General features: G+C 37.0%; 1 pseudogene; it reads right to left on the reverse strand.

Moving 5' to 3' along the window:
* Positions 1-1,068: 1,068 nt before the first annotated feature.
* On the reverse strand, positions 1,069-6,370 carry LOC137720935 (tRNA-specific adenosine deaminase TAD1-like; annotated as a pseudogene).
* Positions 6,371-8,382: the final 2,012 nt, after the last annotated feature.

Raw genomic sequence — 8,382 nt, forward strand, 5'->3', positions numbered from 1 at the left:
AAATTGCGTTGATGGAATTCTACCGTATGATAACAGACCACCGGATCTTCTACGGCACACACTAAACACGCATGGCCCACCCCTCCTAATTTGAGGCCCCAAACCCTCCTCCACTTCAGCGCCCAGAAAAATCGTGTCACCTTTGGCCATATTACGTGTATTGTGGGATTACTCATACCATTTTACCATTTTATATATTGTAAAGTAAACTACTAATATAGTTTCTGAATTATCACTTAAGTATATCTTAAAATTATTTTTTTAGAAAAATTAGTCACTAAATTATAAAAATCTACCAATTACATCCCTAATATTAGATTTGAAACTATTATATTCAATGTTTTGTCAATTTAAGTAACGTTACTTTCATTTGATACACATTGGAGGGTAGATTGGTAATTTTTCATAAAAATAGTGCATGGAGTTAACTTTGAAGAGTAAATTAGATGTTAGATTTGCAACCTATATGAAATGTTAAGGGCTTATAGACGAGAAAATGACGGTATTACACTATAAAGTCTGTCAAGTGACTTAAATTGACGAAAAATTGAATAAAATAACTTTGAATATAATAGTAGGAACGAAATTAGGGGCTTATTTTACCCAAAAAATAATTCAGGAGCCTAATTTTCCCTGAGATGATAGTTTAGAGACTAAAGCGGCACTTCACTCTATATTTTATGTATGCGTACATATAAATTTTTTATAAAGAAGAAAAACCATAATATGGAAAGAAAGTAGTTTGAGAGAAAAAAGAGAGTGCAAGGGAGAGAGAATGTGATTTTTTTCATTTTTATTTTTTTATATTAGAGATGCTATGCTGATATGTAAGTGAAGTTTGGAAGAAAAAAAATTAGTTTGGGTAAAATTGTCTTTTTATAAGTACATCGATATTTTTGCACTAAGGAGATAAGGAGTTCAGTTAAGCCAAACAATAGGCAGCCTACTTTGATTTCGAATTTGCCATCCACGAGATTTGAACCTAAGACCTCTCACTTCCAAGTGAGAAGAAATACCACCAGACTGTAGTACTGAGTGGCAAATTGTCTTTTTACCTATGCTTGGTTGACAAAGAGAATTTTATTAATAGGTAATTTAGATTTTATTAGTAATATATATATATATAATATGATTACTTGTTAGAGTTATGCGTCATTAACTCATCCCACAAACGCACCCCACACAAAACTAAGACTTTAGATGGCCCAAATCTCTTTCTCTCTCTTGAACGATCCAGATTCTCTAGTCCATCGTCTCTGGACACAAAGATCCAGAAAGGATCTGAATTGAGAAAAGAAGAATGGTATAATGGACAAGAAAGAAATGAATATGAAGTGGTACACAAAATTGAAACCAAAAGTAAGAAACTGAGAACTATTTAAATTAATTTCACTTCCAAGTTTGTCTCATGCATCATCCTTCGTTTCTCCCTCCCTTCACCCTTCGCTCGTTCATATTTATCCTCATATTCCTTTCCTCTATCTTTATCACAGATAATTAAAAAAATAACATTAAACACAAAATGGTTATCAAAATCTCTAAATTTGTTTTCTAGCTTTTGTAAAATGTACACGCTAGGTGCAGACTGGGGATGCAAGTTAGGCGCACCACCACAACAATTGCCGTGTGGAACTTAAAAGTAAGTCAAGGGATTATAAAGGTACAAGTCCTTATGACTTGTGAATCTAAGAGTAACAAGTACGTAACCTACAAAATCCCTTGCTTCTTTGGGCCCCCCCCTAGGCAGTAGGGACTCATATTTCGGTTCCTTAATCACAGCATTGCCGGCCTTGGGCGTGTAGTTTTGACATGTCCAGCAAAAAATACAGACCAGAGCTCTTCGGGCCTTCGACATAACATACACTTCCAGCTCTTAAGTTCTGCTAATTTTCATGCCCGTTCAAATAGCCATTCTAACACTTCCAGAAGTTCTCTAATCAACAAAAAGATCAGTTATGAAAGCTGGAGGATCGAACTCTCAGCCAGTTTGGCACTAAAGAGTTGTTTGCGAGAAAGGCTGCGCAGCTGCTGCAGACAGAAGCATTCACACAATTCACAGTAATAAGCAATAGAACCAAAATATTAACTGCGAGTCTGCTATTTCAAGAAGAGATATGCAGAAAGGTGCAACGAGGGGAGACACAATGACCTCTCTCCTTTGTTGGTCCGAACACAAACCACTCCATCGGTATTATGCCATTGGAGTGCGGAAACTGTCATTTTCTAACCGCTAATGTCCTGACTCCTGAAACCTCCAAACAATCTGTGTCACTTTTCACTTGATTACCATAAATAATTATATACTCACAAAGATCGTGCAAAGATCGTAATATACACACACACTAACCACTATTATTTCTTGATATGCACTGACCTTACTGTATCATGGCAGCGAATGCCTCAAAATGTGGGGATTTCAATGGCCAATTACTAAAGGGAGGTCTTGTTTTTAGAAGTTTTGATGTTAAATTGTATTCCTGTGCCCCTTCCTGCATGAAGCAACAGGGTAAAATTAGCTAATGGAAAAAGAAATGATATCCAGTTAATTAAGAAGCACTTCTTTTTCCCTCTATTGTTTGGCTGTTGCACAATATATAAGCATCAGTAATTATATAACTGTTTGGGCCCAAAATAATATTATTGGGCCATGCGTAGGTTTATATTCGGCCCAAAGCTTTTTCAAATGTACTATGGGCTGTCTGGTGGTCCTAAACCGCTCAGTTAGGATGGTCAAGTCCTATGGCAAAAAGGAGTGATTTGGATAAGAGCGGATGGGTCGAAGTCCTAGTATGATAAGGGGTCCTAATGCAATGAGGATTCTTGGCCGGAAATGAATACAGCCTCAAAAGGGAGTGAGTTCAAAGTCATAATAGGAGTATGATTGGTCGAGATAAGGTTGGATCAGAATAAGAAGTCCTAATCCGAATATGGTTTCAACTCGATCTTAAGGAGGATTTGTTGTTATAAATAGAGAGCAGAATGCATCATTCAAAGCTCTCCAATTCAACACACAAATTGCCCTGCGCAAACCTCTCAAACATCTTGAGATTTTTATTTTCTTTTTCTGCCAACACATCTTCAGTTTGGATAAACAGAACTGTGAAGGCAACTAGTGAACATCTTCAGTTTGGATAAACAGCACTGTTGTCAGCCGACTGAGGAGCACCTTTAGTTTGGATAAACAGCACTGCGTCGAGGCCGACTGGTTACCTATTCAAGTCTCGGTCGAGAAGGGTTTCCGAATCCTTATCGGCAGAGGTCATCTTAGGAGCCTTCTCGGGGAAGTAAGGTATTACAAGTTACTACATTTGGCACATTGAACGCCGAGTGATTTTATGATTAGATACTCACAAGTGAGTTTCAGAGTTCGGCATTCTGACGGCCGAACCACATTTACCATCAAGACATACATCTCTTTTGAGTACATGTGTCTGTACGATTTGGAGTCAGTTCAACGTGCTTATACTCTTACGAATATAATCACCATGACCGAACCCGGTGCCGACGATTCGTGAACTTCGCAGAACTAACAGCCTTGTCTTCAGGCTCGAGAACCCGAAGGCCGAGACGTGTTCCTTCCTCAGCCGCAGTTGCAAGATCAAGAAGTCAACAACGTGCTCAACGCAACATCAATAAATTTTACTCCTCGACCGATGAGTTGGCACGCCCCGCATCAACCGAATGACGTAGTTAGTTTATTAGTTACTCAGCCTGCATATCACGTAGGCTTTGTAATTTTTAGTGTCAACAATAACTAATTCATAATTTTGTACTAAAAGATGTTGAGCAGAAGATTACTTCTACAGATATCTAAAATTATGTAGATCATACCATTTTACACAACAAGCAACAACTAATCTTGCAGTTACATGCGAACAATGGTCTCAGTACGTAGTTTGAACTTCTAAGTAATCAAAGCACACAGACCTGTTAAACGACTTGTGCAACTTAGCAGGTTTTGATAGTTTAATGTCATGAATTTATTGATGACTTGTAAAGACTATTCCCAAAACTACATAATCACCTAGATCAACAAAATATTATATAAAGAAGTCTGCAAATCAGTATCTGGAGTATTGACCGTACCTTGATTTCTTGATAAGACGTCTCATTCACTGGGATTTTGATAGGGCATTCATGTCTTAGAAACAAGAAAATCTCCAACAGCCGCTTTCTGTCAAACAATAAGAACGATATGAAAATGGTAATAAATGCCTTCTCTATATATAGGTTGCATCACGCTTATCACCCTACTTGCACAATAATGACTCAGTTGATGGATAACGTGCCCCTTTGGCAGCGGTTCCTTGCTTTCTTCCAGTGGTTCCAAGAATGACTTCATGCAGACCAGATTTATTCCAACATATCAAATACCTGAGAATCAGAACATTAGAGAATCATGTACCAAAAACGTAAAGCATTAAGAAATTAGTAACCAAATAATTACATGATAACTTTGTTGGAACATGTCGGATTAAATTACCTGCATGTTAAAGTGGTCAAAGCAGTCTAAGAATGCTGAAATTCCTTTCATGGTGTTGGAGCTGCCAGTAGCATTAGTGCACACGTTTATGATAACCTTCTCAATTTCAAAATCACAGAGTACAAATTTCACTCACCTGGTTCACTTGGAAAGGACTCGTCAGCTCATTTGATAACGGTAGAACGCGATCATGCAACGCTTGTTTCAATTGATCAACCACAGAAACCATTTTATAGTTTCAGGATTGCCCAACAGTGGCCGAAGAAAGGTATGCAGGTTGCAGAAAGAATGAAAGCAAAGATCCAGGAATAAGAATGTGAATGGTCATCAACTAATTATAACTAGAAGTGCCCAACCATTTAAGTACTTCCAGTAATCATGAAGAAGTCAAGCTGTGAATATCCAGGATCGACTGAATGAAACCGTATCTGGAGTACACAACAGATCAAACGACAAACCTTGAACTCCAACAACATTCCAGCGGGCTATCTTGTCAGAGCAACTAACTGATAATGTTGTATCACCGCGACCAGGATTTCTTTGTACCAAGCCAATTAGTTGTGAAGCATCACCTGAAAATGGAAGCAACATACAGATGCTACATCACTTAAGTTTCGTATCAAGTGCAATGATTCTTTTCTCGAAAGGAAACCACCACAAACCACTACAGAAATACTTTTTACTAAACCCACCGCATTGGGGTAAAAAATGGAAACAAAGTAGAGAATGGTTCAAAATTACACTACCATTAGTCTTTGGTGGAGCCTCTCCTGAGATGGCATTATTAAGCTCGTCCAAAGATGAACCCCGTTCTCTCGGTGCAGTATGTTTTGGAGGAGACGACATTGAACTCGGAGAAGCAACCCCACCTGCAAGAACAATAAACAGTATAACTACAATTGAGGTTCCTCCTGATATAAGTTAACGTCTAATTAGACCAAAAACAAGATGAACAGAAAATTACATGGTAGTTGCGATATGTACAAGTGCAAATTCCAATCCTTCTTCATTGTGTATTTTCTTTCGCCATCACCACCCGGGTCCAATTCAAAAATCAAGTTTTTGGCATCACCGTTTTGAATCTGCGTGCTTTCATCGTCATCACTCTTCTTACTAGAAATTTGGGAAAGACATTGAATCTGTGCATAGAAGAACCTACCACCACGAAACCCGCGTACCCGAATAAGCACCATACATTACAAATATGAGATACATATATAGTTAACAAAATATAGTTAAGAACAAGGGTAAATGCAAATTCCCCCCTGAAAAATGGTAACTTTTCAGCTAAGCATCCAAACTAAAACATATTAACACAATGTCCCACTGTATTATTATCATCTTACAAAATAATCTGGATGCATTGCTTGCAACATAAAGCAATTTCTATAAATTAGCAACTAAAAACTAATTAAATATACAAATTAAATCAAATTAAGGAAAAATAAAATTTGAGGAAAAATGAAAATAGAACCTGAGTCAAGATCTTCGAGATATAATCTCGGCGTGGGAATCGTTGACGACGTCGCCGTGTGGACTCCTCAGTGACCGTCCGATGCATTTGGTCCCAGTTCCCAATGCGACGACTTCAAGCTCTGAGCAAATGGAAACCGTTACTTAAAGCACTGTTTGGTTTCCGGGAAAATGCAGGAAAATTAAATTCGCGAAGAGGAAAGAAATGGAGGGGGTCAGGGGAGGACCTTGAGAAGGGGAGGAGAGGAGGAAAGCGGCCAAGACGGTGACTTCGCGGCCCTGAGGCTTACCTTTCTTGGGGAGGGAGTTGTAGAGTGAGAACACTTTGTCTGAGACCTTAGTGCCCCATGCTAGTTCTGAGGAAGAAGGAGAAGGAGACGACGGCGTTTCGGAGCAGGGCGTCGGCGCCATGGTTTTGGAAGCGGCGGGTAGTCGGGCCAGTGACGCATTGAGAGAGAAGAGAAGCTCCGGTCTTGGAGTTCGGGTCGGCCGGACCCCTACGTAATTGTAGTTGGGCCGGTTAAGTTCAAGTAATTGGGCCTAGTCTTTTTTTTACGTCTCCATAAAAGCTTAAAAGTTATATCTTTGCATTTTGCACTCAAACATTAATCTTTTTTTTTTATTAGTTTTAACGAAACACTTCCGGTATTGTTCATTTTTAACGAAAATGATATTTTTACTCTAAAAAGTCACTCATGGTACTATTCACTTACAACATCCTTTGTCATTTTGATTAAAACTCAAAGTTTTCAAGTCTTTTTCATTAGGTTTTTTTTTTTTTTAAGAATAATATTACAAAGTCCGAGGAACTAACTAACAAGATTATAATTAGTGGTACCTTTATTTAGTCAAGTTGGTTCGAACAACATATTCTTTCTTTTATATCTTAATTCGAATTCCTCTTATTTAATATAATTATTTTATATTTATAGTAGTAGGGAATGTAAATTTCTTATCCTAATAGGATTACAATTCTAATAGAATAATATAGGGTCATGCTAGAGAGACTAAATTTAGATACAATTTTGCAAACTAAAGGACATGAAAGTTGATGATTGGTTTATTATTTAAACGTTGATAAGCATGCTTATTCCTATTGGTGACACATTATTTAGTTTGCAAATTTAATCTCCAAATTTAGTCTCTCTAGAATTACACAATGATTTATAATCTAAGAGATATAGTAGAATCCCACAAGGATCCCAAGATAAGTTAGAATTTACACGATCACATTTCGAATCTAATAGGTCTGCAACACTCCCCCTCGAGTGTGTAAATACTCAAACACAATCTCACATCAGATCTTCAGCGAACGAAGTACATCAGTTGATGAAGCCATCGACACAATGGGCGAATGCGAGTCTCAAATTAACGAAAGCATGCACTGGTCACAAAACTCTCAAAACCTTGCTATAGTAAAACCTAAAGTAGATGAAAAACTTTTAGACTAAAGAAAAACTTGAGAAGTATGTATAAGGTTAAAAACAAATGTCATACGGAACGAAAGTAGTCAACCTCATAATGGTATGACTAGCCCAAGACAAGTGTCTCATCAAAACCTCGTTATTTTTTTAACAAACTATATCATGTAGCCAACAAAAATAAACTAACGTTTTAATTTTAACTCTAATTTAATTTATTAGCAAAGGAATGAACTTAACTTCACAATGAGCTAGCAATAATGTAGTTCAAATTCGTCTTTGGCGAGAATTGAAATTAAGACCTCTCACTTACAAATACAGAAGAATACCACTAGACCTTAATACTAAGTGATAAAAAAACTTGCTTTGTGGGGAAAAAGAGTATATTAAAATCAAGTGAATATGCTTTTGGACACTCTTCTTGAGTTTGACAAAACTTCCAAATAAGAAGACTACATTAATATCACATCAACATTGTTCTTTACCCTTATCAATACATCCTTGGGAAAGGTATACTAGACCTAATTTGAAGGCATCATCCTTGTTCTTGCACATTCGATCCGCATGTGTAGTCCGCAAAGCTGGGTCCGCACATTAGAAAACGCTTTATTACAAACACTATCGTTTGGTGTAGGCCCACTTTGAATATTATTTATTTACCAAAAAAATTAAAATTACTGCATCAGTTGGCACCTCAATCTTCTTGTAATACGGTGGTGCCTCTAGTACTGTTGATTCTAAAATTAGCTACACTTATTATTATTATTATTATTTTGAAAACACACTTATTATATTTTTTGTACAAACGTGGTAAGAGTAGTATTTGTTTATAAAAAAACAAAACAAAACAAAAATTCTTGCACTTCAAATTTGGTATGGTTTTTCTTGATTGAGTCTCGGTCCGTTATTTTGTCAAATCATTATAGCCTATTGTGTATTAAATTGATGATATATTTATCATTTTGATCCTTATTTAACATAATTTTGCACAGAATGACCAAAATG

The sequence above is a fragment of the Pyrus communis genome, chromosome 16 (genome assembly GCF_963583255.1).
Source record: "Pyrus communis chromosome 16, drPyrComm1.1, whole genome shotgun sequence".
NCBI lineage: Eukaryota > Viridiplantae > Streptophyta > Magnoliopsida > Rosales > Rosaceae > Pyrus > Pyrus communis.